Source organism: Hyla sarda, chromosome 1 (assembly GCF_029499605.1).
Source record: "Hyla sarda isolate aHylSar1 chromosome 1, aHylSar1.hap1, whole genome shotgun sequence".
NCBI classification, from domain to species: Eukaryota; Metazoa; Chordata; class Amphibia; order Anura; family Hylidae; genus Hyla; species Hyla sarda.
In genome coordinates, this window is record NC_079189.1 from 255,662,723 (window position 1) to 255,681,166 (window position 18,444).

The 18,444-nt window shown below is 49.4% G+C and overlaps 14 pseudogenes; all 14 read right to left on the bottom strand.

Annotated features, from left to right (window-relative positions):
- Positions 1-907: 907 nt before the first annotated feature.
- LOC130322357 (5S ribosomal RNA) lies at positions 908-1,027 on the bottom strand (annotated as a pseudogene).
- An 82-nt stretch (positions 1,028-1,109) lies between these two features.
- LOC130348714 (5S ribosomal RNA) lies at positions 1,110-1,229 on the bottom strand (annotated as a pseudogene).
- A 1,673-nt stretch (positions 1,230-2,902) lies between these two features.
- Positions 2,903-3,022, bottom strand: LOC130348725 (5S ribosomal RNA; annotated as a pseudogene).
- A 1,256-nt stretch (positions 3,023-4,278) lies between these two features.
- LOC130353020 (5S ribosomal RNA) lies at positions 4,279-4,398 on the bottom strand (annotated as a pseudogene).
- A 1,079-nt stretch (positions 4,399-5,477) lies between these two features.
- On the bottom strand, positions 5,478-5,597 carry LOC130325298 (5S ribosomal RNA; annotated as a pseudogene).
- Positions 5,598-6,671: 1,074 nt separating this feature from the next.
- On the bottom strand, positions 6,672-6,791 carry LOC130348736 (5S ribosomal RNA; annotated as a pseudogene).
- Positions 6,792-7,277: 486 nt separating this feature from the next.
- Positions 7,278-7,397, bottom strand: LOC130352438 (5S ribosomal RNA; annotated as a pseudogene).
- A 3,079-nt stretch (positions 7,398-10,476) lies between these two features.
- Positions 10,477-10,596, bottom strand: LOC130352124 (5S ribosomal RNA; annotated as a pseudogene).
- A 670-nt stretch (positions 10,597-11,266) lies between these two features.
- LOC130352024 (5S ribosomal RNA) lies at positions 11,267-11,386 on the bottom strand (annotated as a pseudogene).
- Positions 11,387-12,062: 676 nt separating this feature from the next.
- Positions 12,063-12,182, bottom strand: LOC130352086 (5S ribosomal RNA; annotated as a pseudogene).
- A 462-nt stretch (positions 12,183-12,644) lies between these two features.
- On the bottom strand, positions 12,645-12,764 carry LOC130328307 (5S ribosomal RNA; annotated as a pseudogene).
- A 434-nt stretch (positions 12,765-13,198) lies between these two features.
- On the bottom strand, positions 13,199-13,318 carry LOC130347252 (5S ribosomal RNA; annotated as a pseudogene).
- Positions 13,319-13,792: 474 nt separating this feature from the next.
- On the bottom strand, positions 13,793-13,912 carry LOC130322589 (5S ribosomal RNA; annotated as a pseudogene).
- A 1,628-nt stretch (positions 13,913-15,540) lies between these two features.
- LOC130334360 (5S ribosomal RNA) lies at positions 15,541-15,660 on the bottom strand (annotated as a pseudogene).
- Between the last annotated feature and the right edge of the window lie 2,784 nt (positions 15,661-18,444).

The following is an 18,444-nucleotide window of genomic DNA, read 5'->3' on the forward strand; positions in this document are numbered from 1 at the left end:
CGAGAGCAGGCGCGTTAAGCTTAGGATGGCCGTCGACAGCTTCACACCTTGTATACTGTGGATTTAAGCATCAATAAATTCTTTTCGGAATCGGAGCGGAAGGCGGCAACAGAGCAAAATGTCAACTGTACCCGGGATTCCCAGCCAGTCTCCCATGCCGCTACTTACTGGGCCCTAAGCTGGGTAGCAGTCTGCGATCTGACGAGAGCAGGCGCGTTCAGCTTAGGATGGCCGTTGACATCTTCACACCTTGTATATTGTGGATTTAAGCATCAATAAATATTTTTTTAATCGGAGAGGAAGGCGGCAACAGAGCAAAATGTCAATGGCACCTTGGATTGCCAGCCAGTCTCCCATGCCGGTAACTGCCGGGCAGCAGTCTGCGATCTGAGGAGAGCAGGCAAGTTCAGGCTTAGGATGGCTGTTGACAGCTTCACACCCTGTATATTTGGATTTAAGCATCAATAAATCCTTTTCCGAATCGGAGGGGAAGGCGGCAACAGATTAAAATGTCAACTGCACCCGGGATTCCCAGCCAGTCTCCCATGCTGGTACTTACCATGCTCTAAGCTGGGTAGCAGTCTGCGATCTGACAAAAGCAGGCGCGTTCAGCTTCGGATGGCCGTTGACAGCTTCACACTTTGTATACTGTGGATTTAAGCATCAATAAATAATTTTCGGAATCGGAGCAGAAACAGAGCAAAATGTCAACTGCACCCGGGATTCCCAGCCAGTCTCCCATGCCGGTACTTACCAGGCCCGAAGCTGGGTAGCAGTCTGCGATCTGACGAGAACAGGCGGATTCAGCTTAGGATGGCCGTAGACATCTTCACACCCTGTATACTGTGGATTTAAGCATCAATAAATCCTTTTCGGAATCGGAGCGTAAGGCGGCAACAGAGCAAAATGTCAACGACACCTGGGATTCCCAGCTAGTCTCCCATGCTGGTACTCACCGGGCCCTAAGCTGGGTAGCAGTCTGCGATCTGACGAGAGCAGGCGCGTTCAGCTTAGGATGGCCGTTGACAGCTTCATGCCCTTTATACTGTGCATTTAAGCATCAATAAATCCTTTTCCGAATCGGAGCGGAAGGCGGCAACAGATTAAGATGTCAACTGCACCCGGGATTCCCAGCCAGTCTCCCATGCTGGTACTTACCAGGCCCTAAGCTGGGTAGCAGTCTGCGATCTGACGAGAGCAGGCGCGTTCAGCTTAGGATGGCCGTTGACAGCTTCACGCCTTGTATATTGTGGATTTAAGCATCAATAAATATTTTTATTAATCGGAGAGGAAGGCGGCAACAGAGCAAAATGTCAATGGCACCTTGGATTGCCAGCCAGTCTCCCATGCCGGTAACTGCCGGGCAGCAGTCTGCGATCTGAGGAGAGCAGGCACGTTCAGGCTTAGGATGGCCGTTGACAGCTTCACACCCAGTATATTGTGGATTTAAGCATCAATAAATCATTTTCCGAATCGGAGCGGAAGGCGGCAACAGATTAAAATGTCAACTGCACCCGGGATTCCCAGCCAGTTCCCCATGCTGGTACTTACCAGGCCCTAAGCTGGGTAGCAGTCTGCGATCTAATGAGAGCAGGCGCGTTCAGCTTAGGATAGCCATTGACAGCTTCACACTTTGTATACTGTGGATTTAAGCATCAATAAAAAAAATTCGGAATCGGAGCAGAAACAGAGCAAAATGTCAACTGCACCCGGTAATCCCAGCCAGTCTCCTATGCTGGTATTTACCAGGCCGAAGCTGGGTAGCAGTCTGCGATCTGACGAGAACAGGCGCATTCAGCTTAGGATGGCCGTAGACATCTTCACACCTTGTATACTGTGGATTTAAGCATCAATAAATCCTTTTCGGAATCGGAGCGGAAGGCGGCAACAGAGCAAAATGTCAACGACACCTGGGATACCCAGCCAGTCTCCCATGCTGGTACTTACCGGGCCCTAAGCTGGGTAACAGTCTGCGATCTGTCGAGAGCAGGCGCGTTCAGCTTAGAATGGCCGTTGACAGCTTCTCACCCTTTATACTGTGCATTTAGGCATCAATAAATCCTTTTCGGAATTGGAATGGAAGGCGGCAACAGAGCAAAATGTCAACGGCAGCCGGGATTCCCAGCCAGTGTCCCATGCCGGTACCTACCGGGCCCTAAGATCTGTACCAGTCTGCGATCTGACGAGAGCAGGCGCGTTAAGCTTAGGATGGCCGTCGACAGCTTCACACCTTGTATACTGTGGATTTAAGCATCAATAAATTCTTTTCGGAATCGGAGCGAAAGGCAGCAATAGAGCAAAATATCAACGGCACCCGGGATTCCCAGCCAGTCTCCCATGCCAGTACTTACCGGGCCCTAAGCTGGGTAGCAGTCTGCGATCTGACGAGAGCAGGCCCGTTCAGCTTAGGATGGCCGTTGACATCTTAACGCCTTGTATACTGTGGATTTAAGCATCAATAAATATTTTTTTTAATCGGAGAGGAAGGCGGCAACAGATCAAAATGTCAATAGCACCTTGGATTGCCAGCCAGTCTCCCATGCCCGTACTTGCCGGGCAGCAGTCTGCGATCTGACAAGAACAGGCGCATTCAGCTTAGGATAGCCGTAGACGGCTTCACACCCTGTATATTGTGGATTTAAGCATCAATAAATCCTTTTCGGAATCGGAGCAAAATATCTACAGAGCTACAGAGCAAAATGTCAACAACACCTGAGATTCCCAGCCAGTCTCCCATGCTGGTACTTACCGGGCCCTAAGCTGGGTAGCAGTCTGCGATCTGACGAGAGCAGGCTCGTTCAGCTTAGGATGGCCGTTAACAGCTTCACGCCCTTTATACTGTGCATTTAAGCATCAATAAATCCTTTTCCGAATCGGAGCGGAAGGCGGCAACAGATTAAAATGTCAACTGCACCCGGGATTCCCAGCCAGTCTCCCATGCTGGTACTTACCAGGCCCTAAGCTGGGTAGCAGTCTGCGATCTGACGAGAGCAGGCGCGTTCAGCTTAGGATGGCCGTTGACAGCTTCACACTTTGTATACTGTGCATTTAAGCATCAATAAATCCTTTTCGGAATCGGAACGGAAGGCGGCAACAGAGCAAAATGTCAACGGCAGCCGGGATTCCCAGCCAGTGTCCCATGCCGGTACTTACTGGGCCCTAAGATCTGTACCAGTCTGCGATCTGACGAGAGCAGGCGCGTTAAGCTTAGGATGCTGTGGATTTAAGCATCAATAAATTATTTTCGGAATCGGAGCGGAAGGCAGCAATAGAGCTAAATGTCAACCGGGATTCCCAGCCAGTCTCCCATGCCAGTACTTACCAGGCCCTAAGCTGGGTAGCAGTCTGCGATCTGACGAGAGCAGGCGCGTTCAGCTTAGGATGGCCATTGACAGCTTCATGCTTTTTATACTGTGCATTTAAGCATCAATAAATCCTTTTCGGAATCGGAACGGAAGGCGGCAACAGAGCAAAATGTCAACTGCACCCGGGATTCCCAGCCAGTCTCCCATGCCGGTACTTACTGGGCCTTAAGCTGGGTAGCAGTCTGCGATCTGACGAGAACAGGCGCGTTCAGCTTAGGATGGCCGTTGACAGCTTCTCGCCCTTTATGCTGTGCATTTAGGCATCAATAAATCCTTTTCGGAATTGGAACGAAAGGCGGCAACAGAGCAAAATGTCAACGGCAGCCGGGATTCCCAGCCAGTGTCCCATGCCGGTACTTACCGGGCCCTAAGATCTGTACCAGTCTGCGATCTGACGAGAGCAGGCGCGTTAAGCTTAGGATGGCCGTCGACAGCTTCACACCTTGTATACTGTGGATTTAAGCATCAATAAATTCTTTTCGGAATCGGAGGGGAAGGCAGCAATAGAGCAAAATATGAACGGCACCCGGGATTCCCAGCCAGTCTCCCATGCCAGTACTTACCGGGCCCTAAGCTGGGTAGCAGTCTGCGATCTGACGAGAGCAGGCGCGTTCAGCTTAGGATGGCTGTTGACATCTTCACGCTTTGTATACTGTGGATTTAAGCATCAATAAATAATTTTTTTTAATCGGAGAGGAAGGCGGCAACAGATCAAAATGTCAATAGCACCTTGGATTGCCAGCCAGTCTCCCATGCCCGTACTTGCCGGGCAGCAGTCTGCGATCTGACAAGAACAGGCGCATTCAGCTTAGGATAGCCGTAGACGGCTTCACACCCTGTATATTGTGGATTTAAGCATCAATAAATCCTTTTCGGAATCGGAGCAAAATGTCTACAGAGCTACAGAGCAAAATGTCAACAACACCTGAGATTCCCAGCCAGTCTCCCATGCTGGTACTTACCGGGCCCTAAGCTGGGTAGCAGTCTGCGATCTGACGAGAGCAGGCGCGTTCAGCTTAGGATGGCCGTTAACAGCTTCACACTTTGTATACTGTGCATTTAAGCATCAATTAATACTTTTCAGAATCGGAACCGGAACGGAAGGCGGCAACAGAGCAAAATGTCAACGGCAGCCGGGATTCCCAGCCAGTGTCCCATGCCGGTACTTACCGGGCCCTAAGATCTGTACCAGTCTGCGATCTGACGAGAGCAGGCGCGTTAAGCTTAGGATGGCCGTCGACAGCTTCACACCTTGTATACTGTGGATTTAAGCATCAATAAATTATTTTCGGAATCGGAGCGGAAGGCGGCAACAGAGCAAAATGTCAACTGCACCCGGGATTCCCAGCCAGTCTCCCATGCCGGTACTTACTGGGCCCTAAGCTGGGTAGCAGTCTGCGATCTGACGAGAGCAGGCGCGTTCAGCTTAGGATGGCCGTTGACATCTTCACGCCTTGTATATTGTGGATTTAAGCATCAATAAATATTTTTTTAATCGGAGAGGAAGGCGGCAACAGAGCAAAATGTCAATGGCACCTTGGATTGCCAGCCAGTCTCCCATGCCGGTAACTGCCGGGCAGCAGTCTGCGATCTGAGGAGAGCAGGCAAGTTCAGGCTTAGGATGGCTGTTGACAGCTTCACACCCTGTATATTGTGGATTTAAGCATCAATAAATCCTTTTCCGAATCGGAGGGGAAGGCGGCAACAGATTAAAATGTTAACTGCACCCGGGATTCCCAGCCAGTCTCCCATGCTGGTACTTACCAGGCTCTAAGCTGGGTAGCAGTCTGCGATCTGACGAAAGCAGGCGCGTTCAGCTTAGGATGGCCGTTGACAGCTTCACACTTTGTATACTGTGGATTTAAGCATCAATAAATAATTTTCGGAATCGGAGCAGAAACAGAGCAAAATGTCAACTGCACCCGGGATTCCCAGCCAGTCTCCCATGCCGGTACTTACCAGGCCCGAAGCTGGGTAGCAGTCTGCGATCTGACGAGAACAGGCGCATTCAGCTTAGGATGGCCGTAGACATCCTCACACCCTGTATACTGTGGATTTAAGCATCAATAAATCCTTTTCGGAATCGGAGCGTAAGGCGGCAACAGAGCAAAATGTCAACGACACCTGGGATTCCCAGCCAGTCTCCCATGCTGGTACTCACCTGGCCCTAAGCTGGGTAGCAGTCTGCGATCTGACGAGAGCAGGCGCGTTCAGCTTAGTATGGCCGTTGACAGCTTCATGCCCTTTATACTGTGCATTTAAGCATCAATAAATCCTTTTCCGAATCGGAGCGGAAGGCGGCAACAGATTAAAATGTCGACTGCACCCGGGATTCCCAGCCAGTCTCCCATGCTGGTACTTACCAGGCCCTAAGCTGGGTAGCAGTCTGCGATCTGACGAGAACAGGCGCGTTCAGCTTAGGATGGCCGTTGACAGCTTCACACTTTGTATACTGTGGATTTAAGCATCAATAAATAATTTTCGGAATCGGAGCAGAAACAGAGCAAAATGTCAACTGCACCCGGGATTCCCAGCCAGTCTCCCTTGCTGGTACTTACCAGGCCCGAAGCTGGGTAGCAGTCTGCGATCTGACGAGAACAGGCGCGTTCAGCTTAGGATGGCCGTTGACAGCTTCTCGCCCTTTATACTGTGCATTTAGGCATCAATAAATCCTTTTCGGAATTGGAACGGAAGACGGCAACAGAGCAAAATGTCAACGGCAGCCGGGATTCCCAGCCAGTGTCCCATGCCGGTACTTACCGGGTCCTAAGCTGGGTAGCAGTCTGCGATCTGACGAGAGCAGGCGCGTTCAGCTTAGGATGGCCATTGACAGCTTCACACCCTGTATACTGTGGATTTAAGCATCAATAAATCCTTTTCGGAATCGGAGCAGAAGGCGGCTACAGAGCAAAATGTCAACAACACCTGGGATTCCCAGCCTGTCTCCCATGCTGGTACTTACCGGGCCCTAAGCTGGGTAGCAGTCTGCAATCTGACGAGAGCAGATGCGTTCAGCTTAGGATGGCCGTTGACATCTTCACGCCTTGTATATTGTGGATTTAAGCATCAATAAATATTTTTATTAATCGGAGAGGAAGGCGGCAACAGAGCAAAATGTCAATGGCACCTTGGATTGCCAGCCAGTCTCCCATGCCGGTAACTGCCGGGCAGCAGTCTGCAATCTGAGGAGAGCAGGCACGTTCAGGCTTAGGATGGCCGTTGACAGCTACACAACCTGTATATTGTGGATTTAAGCATCAATAAATCCTTTTCCGAATCGGAGCGGAAGGTGGCAACAGATTAAAATGTCAACTGCACCCGGGATTCCCAGCCAGTCTCCCATGCTGGTACTTACCAGGCCCTAAGCTGGGTAGCAGTCTGCGATCTGACGAGAGCAGGCGCGTTCAGCTTAGGATGGCCGTTGACAGCTTCACACTTTGTATACTGTGCATTTAAGCATCAATAAATCCTTTTCGGAATCGGAACGGAAGGCGGCAACAGAGCAAAATGTCAACGGCAGCCGGGATTCCCAGCCAGTGTCCCATGCCAGTACTTACCGGGCCCTAAGATCTCTACCAGTCTGCGATCTGACGAGAGCAGGCGCGTTAAGCTTAGGATGGCCGTCGACAGCTTTACACCTTGTATACTGTGGATTTAAGCATCAATAAATTATTTTCGGAATCGGAGCGGAAGGCAGCAATAGAGCAAAATGTCAACGGCACCCGGGATTCCCAGCCAGTCTCCCATGCCAGTACTTACCGGGCACTAAGCTGGGTAGCCGTCTGCGATCTGACGAGAGCAGGCATGTTCAGCTTAGGATGGCCATTGACAGCTTCATGCTTTTTATACTGTGCATTTAAGCATCAATAAATCCTTTTCGGAATCGGAGCAGAAGGCGGCTACAGAGCAAAATGTCAACAACACCTGGGATTCCCAGCCAGTCTCCCATGCTGGTACTTACCGGGCCCTAAGCTGGTTAGCAGTCTGCAATCTGACGAGAGCAGGTGCGTTCAGCTTAGGATGGCCGTTGACATCTTTACGCCTTGTTTATTGTGGATTTAAGCATCAATAAATATTTTTATTAATCGGAGAGGAAGGCGGCAACAGAGCAAAATGTCAATTGCACCTTGGATTGCCAGCCAGTCTCCCATGCCGGTAACTGCCGGGCAGCAGTCTGCGTTCTGAGGAGAGCAGGCACGTTCAGGCTTAGGATGGCCGTTGACAGCTTCACACCCTGTATATTGTGGATTTAAGCATCAATAAATCCTTTTCCGAATCGGAGCGGAAGGTGGCAACAGATTAAAATGTCAACTGCACCCAGGATTCTCAGCCAGTCTCCCATGCTGGTACTTACCGGGCCCTAAGCTGGGTAGCAGTCTGCGATCTGACGAGAGCAGGCACGTTCAGCTTAGGATGGCCGTTGACAGCTTCACACTTTGTATACTGTGCATTTAAGCATCAATAAATCCTTTTCGGAATCGGAACGGAAGGCGGCAACAGAGCAAAATGTCAACGGCAGCCGGGATTCCCAGCCAGTGTCTCATGCCGGTACTTACCGGGCCCTAAGATCTGTACCAGTCTGCGATCTGACGAGAGCAGGCGCGTTAAGCTTAGGATGGCCGTCGACAGCTTCACACCTTGTATACTGTGGATTTAAGCATCAATAAATTATTTTCGGAATCGGAGCGGAAGGCAGCAATAGAGCAAAATGTCAATGGCACCCGGGATTCCCAGCCAGTCTCCCATGCTGGTACTTACCAGGCCTGAAGCTGGGTAGCAGTCTGCGATCTGACGAGAACAGGCGCATTCAGCTTAGGATGGCCGTAGACATCTTCACACCCTCTATACTGTGGATTTAAGCATCAATAAATCCTTTTCGGAATCGGAGCGGAAGGCGGCAACAGAGCAAAATGTCAACGACACCTGGGATTCCCAGCCAGTCTCCCATGCTGGTATTTACCAGGCCCTACGCTGGGTAGCAGTCTTCGATCTGATGAGAGCAGGCGCGTTCAGCTTAGGATGGCCGTTGACAGCTTCTCGCCCTTTATACTGTGCATTTAGGCATCAATAAATCCTTTTCGGAATCGGAACGGAAGGCGGCAGCAGAGCAAAATGTCAACGGCAGCCGGGATTCCCAGCCAGTGTCCCATGCCGGTACTTACCGGGCCCTAAAATCTGTACCAGTCTGCGATCTAACGAGAGCAGGCGCGTTAAGCTTAGGATGGCCGTCGACAGCTTCACACCTTGTATACTGTGGATTTAAGCATCAATAAATTATTTTCGGAATCGGAGCGGAAGGCAGCAATAGAGCAAAATGTCAACGGCACCTGGGATTCCCAGCCAGTCTCCCATGCCAGTACTTACCGGGCCCTAAGCTGGGTAGCAGTCTGCGATCTGACGAGAGTAGGCGCGTTCAGCTTAGAATGGCGGTTGACATCTTCACGCCTTGTATACTGTAGATTTAAGCATCAATAAAAAAAATTTTTAATCGGAGAGGAAGGCGGCAACAGATCAAAATGTCAATAGCACCTTGGATTGCCAGCCAGTCTCCCATGCCCGTACTTGCCGGGAAGCAGTCTGCGATCTGACAAGAACAGGCGCATTCAGCTTAGGATAGCCGTAGACGGCTTCACACTTTGTATACTGTGCATTTAAGCATCAATAAATCCTTTTCGGAATCGGAACGGAAGGCGGCAACAGAGCAAAATGTCAACGGCAGCCGGGATTCCCAGCCAGTGTCCCATGCCGGTACTTACCGGGCCCTAAGATCTGTACCAGTCTGCGATCTGACGAGAGCAGGCGCGTTAAGCTTAGGATGGCCGTCGACAGCTTCACACCTTGTATACTGTGGATTTAAGCATCAATAAATTCTTTTCGGAATCGGAGCGGAAGGCAGCAATAGAGCAAAATGTCTACGGCACCTGGGATTCCCAGCCAGTCTCCCATGCCAGTACTTACCGGGTCCTAAGCTGGGTAGCAGTCTGCGAACTGACAAGAGCAGGCGCGTTCAGCTTAGGTTGGCCATTGACAGCTTCATGCTTTTTATACTGCGCATTTAAGCATCAATAAATCCTTTTCGGAATCGGAACGGAAGGCGGCAACAGAGCAAAATGTCAACTGCACCCGGGATTCCCAGCCAGTCTCCCATGCCGGTACTTACTGGGCCCTAAGCTGGGTAGCAGTCTGCGATCTGACGAGAGCAAGCGCGTTCAGCTTAGGATGGCCGTTGACATCTTCACGCCTTGTATATTGTGGATTTAAGCATCAATAAATATTTTTTTTAATCGGAGAGGAAGGCGGCAACAGAGCAAAATGTCAATGGCACCTTGGATTGCCAGCCAGTCTCCCATGCCGGTAACTGCCGGGCAGCAGTCTGCGATCTGAGGAGAGCAGGCACGTTCAGGCTTAGGATGGCCGTTGACAGCTTCACACCCTGTATATTGTGCATTTAAGCATCAATAAATCCTTTTCGGAATTGGAAACGGAAACGGAAGGCGGCAACAGAGCAAAATGTCAACGGCAGCCGGGATTCCCAGCCAGTGTCCCATGCCGGTACTTACCGGGCCCTAAGATCTGTACCAGTCTGCCATCTGACAAGAGCAGGAGCGTTCAGCTTAGAATGGCCATTGACAGCTTCATGATTTTTATACTGTGCATTTAAGCATCAATAAATCCTTTTCGGAATCGGAACGGAAGGCGGCAACAGAGCAAAATGTCAACTACACCTGGGATTCCCAGCCAGTCTCCCATGCCGGTACTTACTGGGCCCTAAGCTGGGTAGCAGTCTGCGATCTGACGAGAGCAGGCGCGTTCAGCTTAGGATGGCCGTTGACATCTTAACGCCTTGTATACTGTGGATTTAAGCATCAATAAATATTTTTTTTAATCGGAGAGGAAGGCGGCAACAGAGCAAAATGTCAATAGCACCTTTGATTGCCAGCCAGTCTTCCATGCCCGTACTTGCCGGGCAGCAGTCTGCGATCTGACAAGAACAGGCACATTCAGCTTAGGATAGCCGTAGACGGCTTCACACCCTGTATACTGTGGATTTAAGCATCAATAAATCCTTTTCGGAATCGGAGCAAAATGTCTACAGAGCTACAGAGCAAAATGTCAACAACACCTGAGATTCCCAGCCAGTCTCCCATGCTGGTACTTACCGGGCCCTAAGCTGGGTAGCAGTCTGCGATCTGACGAGAGCAGGCGCGTTCAGCTTAGGATGGACGTTGACAGCTTCACGCCCTTTATACTGTGCATTTAAGCATCAATAAATCCTTTTCCGAATCGGAGCGGAAGGCGGCAATAGATTAAAATGTCAACTGCACCCGGGATTCCCAGCCAGTCTACCATGCTGGTACTTACCAGGCCCTAAGCTGGGTAGCAGTCTGCGATCTGACGAGAGCAGGCGCGTTCAGCTTAGGATGGCCGTTGACAGCTTCACACTTTGTAAACTGTGGATTTAAGCATCAATAAATAATTTTCGGAATCGGTGCAAAATGTCAACTGCACTCCGGATTCCCAGCCAGTCTCCCATGCCGGTACTTACTGGGCCCTAAGCTGGGTAGCAGTCTGTGATCTGACGAGAGCAGGCGCGTTAAGCTCAGGATGGCCGTCGCCAGCTTCACACCTTGTATACTGTGGATTTAAGCATCAATAAATTATTTTCGGAATCGGAGCGCAAGGCAGCAATAGAGCAAAATGTCAACGGCACCCGTGATTCCCAGCCAGTCTCCCATGCCAATACTTACCGGGCCTTAAGCTGGGTAGCAGTCTGCGATCTGACAAGAGCAGGCGCAGTCAGCTTAGGATGGCCATTGACAGCTTCATGCTTTTTATACTGTGCATTTAAGCATCAATAAATCCTTTTCGGAATCGGAGCGTAAGGCGGCAACAGAGCAAAATGTCAATGACACCTGGGATTCCCAGCCAGTCTCCCATGCTGGTACTTACCAGGCCCTAAGCTGGGTAGCAGTCTGCGATCTGACGAGAGCAGGCGCGTTCAGCTTAGGATGGCCGTTGACAGCTTCTTGCCCTTTATACTGTGCATTTAAGCATCAATAAATCCTTTTCGGAATCGGAACGGAAGGCGGCAACAGAGCAAAATGTCAACGGCAGCCGGGATTCCCAGCCAGTCTCTCATGCCAGTACTTACCGGGCCCTAAGATCTGTACCAGTCTGCGATCTGACGAGAGCAGGCGCGTTCAGCTTAGGATGGCCGTTGACAGCTTCACGCCCTTTATACTGTGCATTTAAGCATCAATAAATCCTTTTCGGAATCGGAGAGGAAGGCGGCAACAGAGCAAAATGTCAAAAGCACCTTGGATTGCCAGCCAGTCTCCCATGCCCGTACTTGCCGGGCAGCAGTCTGCAATCTGACAAGAACAGGCACATTCAGCTTAGGATAGCCGTAGACGGCCTCACACAATGTATACTGTGGATTTAAGCATCAATAAATCCTTTTCGGAATCGGAACGGAAGGCGGCAACAGAGCAAAATGTCAACGGCAGCCGGGATTCCCAACCAGTGTCCCATGCCGGTACTTACCGGGCCCTAAGATCTGTACCAGTCTGCGATCTGACGAGAGCAGGCGCGTTAAGCTTAGGATGGCCGTCGACAGCTTCACACCTTGTATACTGTGGATTTAAGCATCAATAAATTTTTTTCGGAATCGAAGCGGAAGGCAGCAATAGAGCAAAATGTCAACGGCAACCGGGATTCCCAGGCAGTCTCCCATGCCAGTACTTACCGGGCCCTAAGCTGGGTAGCAGTCTGCGATCTGACGAGCGCAGGCGCGTTCAGCTTAGGATGGCCATTGACAGCTTCAAGCTTTTTATACTGTGCATTTAAGCATCAATAAATCCTTTTCGGAATCGGAACGGAAGGCGGCAACAGAGCAAAATGTCAACTGCACCCGGGATTCCCAGCCAGTCTCCCATGCCGGTACTTACTGGGCAGCAGTCTGCGATCTGACGAGAGCAGGCGCGTTCAGCTTAGGATGGCCGTTGACATCTTCACGCCTTGTATATTGTGGATTTAAGCATCAATAAATATTTTTTTAATCGGAGAGGAAGGCGGCAACAGAGCAAAATGTCAATGGCACCTTGGATTGCCAGCCAGTCTCCCATGCCGGTAACTGCCGGGCAGCAGTCTGCGATCTGAGGAGAGCAGGCACGTTCAGGCTTAGGATGGCCGTTGACAGCTTCACACCCTGTATATTGTGGATTTAAGCATCGATAAATCCTTTTCCGAATCGGAGCGGAAGGCGGCAACAGATTAAAATGTCAACTGCACCCGGGATTCCCAGCCAGTCTCCCATGCTGGTACTTACCAGGCCCTAAGCTGGGTAGCAGTCTGCGATCTGACGAGAGCAGGCGCTTTCAGCTTAGGATGGCCGTTGACAGCTTCACACTTTGTATACTGTGGATTTAAGCAGCAATAAATAATTTTCGGAATCGGAGCAAAATGTTAACTGCACCCGGGATTCCCAGCCAGTCTCCCATGCTGGTACTTACCAGGCCCTAAGCTGGGTAGCAGTCTGCGATCTGACGAGAGCAGGCACGTTCAGCTTAGGATGGCCGTTGACAGCTTCTTGTCCTTTATACTGTGCATTTAAGCATCAATAAATCCTTTTCGGAATAGGAAACGGAAGGCGGCAACAGAGCAAAATGTCAACGGCAGCCGGGATTCCCAGCCAGTGTCCCATGCCGGTACTTACCGGGCCCTAAGATCTGTACCAGTCTGCGATCTGACAAGAGCAGGCGCGTTAAGCTTAGGATGGCCGTCGACAGCTTCACACCTTGTATACTGTGGATTTAAGCATCAATAAAGCAAAATGTCAACGGCACCCGGGATTCCCAGCCAGTCTCCTATGCCAGTACTTACCGGGCCCTAAGCTGGGTAGCAGTCTGCGATCTGACAAGAGCAGGCGCGTTCAGCTTAGGATGGCCATTGACAGCTTCATGCTTTTTATACTGTGCATTTAAGCATCAATAAATCCTTTTCGGAATCGGAGAGGAAGGCGGCAACAGAGCAAAATGTCAATAGCACCTTGGATTGCCAGCCAGTCTCCCATGCCCGTACTTGCCGGGCAGCAGTCTGCGATCTGACAAGAACAGGCACATTCAGCTTAGGATAGCCGTAGACGGCTTCACACAATGTATACTGTGGATTTAAGCATCAATAAATCCTTTTCGGAATCGGAACGGAAGGCGGCAACAGAGCAAAATGTCAACGGCAGCCGGGATTCCCAGCCAGTGTCCCATGCCGGTACCTACCGGGCCCTAAGATCTGTACCAGTCTGCGATCTGACGAGAGCAGGCGCGTTAAGCTTAGGATGGCCGTCGACAGCTTCACACCTTGTATACTGTGGATTTAAGCATCAATAAATCCTTTTCGGAATCGGAGCGGAAGGCAGCAATAGAGCAAAATGTCAACGGCACCCGGGATTCCCAGCCAGTCTCCCATGCCAGTACTTACCGGGCCCTAAGCTGGGTAGCAGTCTGCGATCTGACGAGAGCAGGCGCGTTCAGCTAAGGATGGCCATTGACAGCTTCATGCTTTTTATACTGTGCATTTAAGCATCAATAAATCCTTTTCGGAATCCGAGCGGAAGGCGGCTACAGAGCAAAATGTCAACAACACCTGGGATTCCCAGCCAGTCTCCCATGCTGGTACTTACTGGGCCCTAAGCTGGGTAGCAGTCTGCGATCTGACGAGAGCAGGCGCGTTCAGCTTAGGATGGCCGTTGACAGCTTCACGCCCTTTATACTGTGCATTTAAGCATCAATAAATCCTTTTCCGAATCGGAGCGGAAGGCGGCAACAGATTAAAATGTCAAATGCACCCGGGATTCCCAGCCAGTCTCCCATGCTGGTACTTACCAGGCCCTAAGCTGGGTAGCAGTCTGCGATCTGACGAGAGCAGGCGCGTTCAGCATAGGATGGCCGTTGACAGCTTCACACTTTGTATACTGTGCATTTAAGCATCAATAAATCCTTTTCGGAATCGGAACGGAAGGCGGCAACAGAGCAAAATGTCAATGGACACCGGGATTCCCAGCCAGTGTCCCATGCCAGTACTTACCGGGCCCTAAGATCTGTACCAGTCTGCGATCTGACGAGAGCAGGCGCGTTAAGCTTAGGATGGCCATTGACAGCTTCACGATTTTTATACTGTGCATTTAAGCATCAATAAATCCTTTTCGGAATCGAAACGGAAGGCGGCAACAGAGCAAAATGTCAACGGCAGCCGGGATTCCCAGCCAGTCTCCCGTGCCGGTACTTACTGGGCCCTAAGCTGGGTAGCAGTCTGCGATCTGACGAGAGCATGCGCGTTCAGCTTAGGATGGCCGTTGACATCTTCTCGCATTGTATAATGTGGATTTAAGCATCAATAAATATTTTTATTAATCGGAGAGGAAGGCGGCAACAGAGCAAAATGTCAATGGCACCTTGGATTGCCAGCCAGTCTCCCACGCCGGTATCTGCCGTTGACAGCTTCACACTTTGTATACTGTGGATTTAAGCATCAATAAATAATTTTCGGAAATCGGAGCAGAAACAGAGCAAAATGTCAACTGCACCCGGGATTCCCAGCCAGTCTCCCATGCTGGTACTTACCAGGCCCGAGGCTGGGTAGCAGCCTGCGATCTGACGAGAACAGACACATTCAACTTAGGATGGCCGTAGACATCTTCACACTCTGTATACTGTGGATTTAAGCATCAATAAATCCTTTACGGAATCGGAGCGGAAGGCGGCAAGAGAGCAAAATGTCAACGACACCTGGGATTCCCAGTCAGTCTCCCATGCTGGTACTTACCGGGCCCTAAGCTGGGTAGCAGTCTGCGATCTGACGAGAGTAGGCGCGTTCAGCTTAGGTTGGCCGTTGACATCTTCTCGTCCTTTATACTGTGCATTTAAGCATCAATAAATCCTTTTCGGAATCGGAACGGAAGGCGGCAACAGAGCAAAATGTCAACAGCAGCCGAGATTCCCAGCCAGTGTCCCATGCCGGTACTTACCGGGCCCTAAGATCTGTACCAGTCTGCGATCTGACGAGAGCAGGCGCGTTAAGCTTAGGATGGCCGTCGACAGCTTCACACCTTGTATACTGTGGATTTAAGCATCAATAAATTATTTTCGGAATCGGAGCGGAAGGCAGCAATAGAGCAAAATGTCAACGGCACCTGGGATTCCCAGCCAGTCTCCCATGCCAGTACTTACCGGGCCCTAAGCTGGGTAGCAGTCTGCGATCTGACGAGAGCAGGCGCGTTCAGCTTAGGATGGCCATTGACAGCTTCATGCTTTTTATACTGTGCATTTAAGCATCAATAAATCCTTTTCGGAATCGGAGAAGAAGGCGGCAACAGAGCAAAATGTCGATAGCACCTTGGATTGCCAGCCAGTCTCCCATGCCCGTACTTGCCGGGCAGCAGTCTGCGATCTGACAAGAACAGGCACATTCAGCTTAGGATAGCCGTAGACGGCTTCACACAATGTATACTGTGGATTTAAGCATCAATAAATCCTTTTCGGAATCGGAACGGAAGGCGGCAACAGAGCAAAATGTCAACGGCAGCCGGGATTCCCAGCCAGTGTCCCATGCCGGTACCTACCGGGCCCTAAGATCTGTACCAGTCTGCGATCTGACGAGAGCAGGCGCGTTAACCCCTTCAGGACCAAGCCCATTTTGGCCTTAAGGACCAGAGCGTTTTTTGCACATCTGACCACTGTCACTTTAAACATTAATAACTCTGGAATGCTTTTAGTTATCATTCTGATTCCGAGATTGTTTTCTCGTGACATATTCTACTTTAACATGGCGGTACATTTTTGTGGTAACTTGCATCCTTTCCTTGTAAAAAATCCTAAAATTTGATGAAAAATTTGAAAATTTTGCATTTTTCTAACTTTGAAGCTCTCTGCTTGTAAGGAAAATGTATATTACAAATAAAAAAAATTTTTATTCACATATACAATATGTCTACTTTATGTCTGCATCATAAAAGTGACGAGTTTTTACTTTTGGAAGACACCGGAGGGCTTCAAAGTTCAGCAGCAATTTTCCAATTTTTCACAAAATTTTCAGACTCAATCAGGGACCAGTTCAGGTTTGAAGTGGATTTGAAGGGTCTTCTTATTAGAAATACCCCACAAAAGACCCCATTATAAAAACTGCACCCCCCAAAGGATTCAAAATGACATTCAGTCATCATTTTAACCCTTTAGGTGTTTCACAGGAATAGAAGCAAAGTGAAGGAGAAAATTCACAATCTTCATTTTTTACACTCGCATGTTCTTGTAGACCCAATTTTTAAATTTTTACAAGGGGTAAAAGGAGAAAATGTATACTTATATTTGTAGCCCAATTTCTCTCGAGTAAGCACATACCTCATATGTCTATGTAAAGTGTTCGGCGGGCGCAGTAGAGGGCTCAGAAGGGAAAGAGCGATAAGGGGATTTTGGAGAGTACGTTTTTCTGAAATGGTTTTTGGGGGCATGTTGCATTTAGGAAGCCCTTATGGTGCCAGAACAGCAAAAAACCCTCACATGGCATACCATTTTGGAAACTAGACCCCTTGAGGTACGTAACAAGGAATAAAGTGAGCCTTAATACCCCACAGGTGTTTCACGACTTTTGCATATGTAAAAAAACATTTTTTTTTTCACTAAAATGTGTGTTTCCCCCCAAATTTCACATTTTTCCAAGGGTTAATAGCAGGAAATACCCCCAATATTTGTAACCCCTTCTCTTCTGAGTATGGAGGTACCCCATAAGTTGACCTGAAGTGCACTATGGGTGAACTACAATGCTCAGAAGAGAAGGAGTCATATTTGGCTTTTTGAGAGCAAATTTTGCTCGGGGGGCATGTCGCATTTAGGAAGCCCCTATGGTGCCAGAACAGCAAAAAATACCCACATGGCATACCATTTGGGAAACTAGACCCCTTGAGGAATGTAATAAGGAATAAAGTGAGCCTTATTACCCCACAGGTGTTTCATGACTTTTGCATATGTAAAAAAAAAAATAATAATTTCCACTAAAATGTGTGTTTCCCCCCTAATTTCACCTTTTTGCAAGGGTTAATAGCAGAAAATACTCCCCAAAATTTGTAACCCCATCTCTTCTGAGTATGGAGGTACCCCATAAGTTAACCTGAAGTGCACTATGGGCGAACTACAATGCTCAGAAGAGAAGGAGTCATATTTGGCTTTTTGAGAGCAAATTTTGCTCGGGGAGCATGTTGCATTTAGGAAGCCCCTAAGGTGCCAGAACAGCAAAAAAAAACACACATGGCATACCATTTTGGAAACTAGACCCCTTGAGGAACGTAACAAGGGGTACAGTGAGCATTTGCCCCCCACTGGTGTCTGACAGATCTTTGGAACAGTGGGCTGTACAAGTTTTCATTTTCATGGACCACTGTTCCAAAGATCCGTCAGACACCTGTGGGGGGTAAATTCTCACTGCACCCCTCATTACATTCCGTGAGGGGTGTCGTTTCCGAAATGGGGTCACATGTGGGGTTTTGTTTTTTTTGCGTTTGTCAAAACCGCTGTAACAATCAGCCACCCCTGTGCAAATCACCTCAAATGTACATGGTGCGCTCTCCCTTCTGGGCCTTGTTGTGCGCCCCCAGAGCACTTTGCCCTCACATATGGGGTATCTCTGTAGTCGGGAGAAATTGCGTTACAAATTTTGGGGGGCTTTTTTCCCTTTTACCTCTTGTGAAAATGTAAAGTATAGGGCAACATCAGCATGTTAGTGTAAAAAATAAAAAAATTTTACACTAACATTCTGGTGTAGACCCCAACATTTCCTTTTCATGAAGGGTTAAAGAAGAAAAAGCCCCCCAAACCTTGTAACGCAATTTCTCCCGAGTACGGCGATACCCCATATGTCGCCCTAAACTGTTGCCCTGAAATACGACAGGGCTCCAAAGTGAGAGCGCCATGTGCATTTGAGGCCTAAATTAGGGATTTGCATAGGGGTGGACATAGGGGTATTCTACGCCAGTGATTCCCAAACAGGGTGCCTCCAGCTGTTGCAAAACTCCCAGCATGCCTGGACAGTCAAC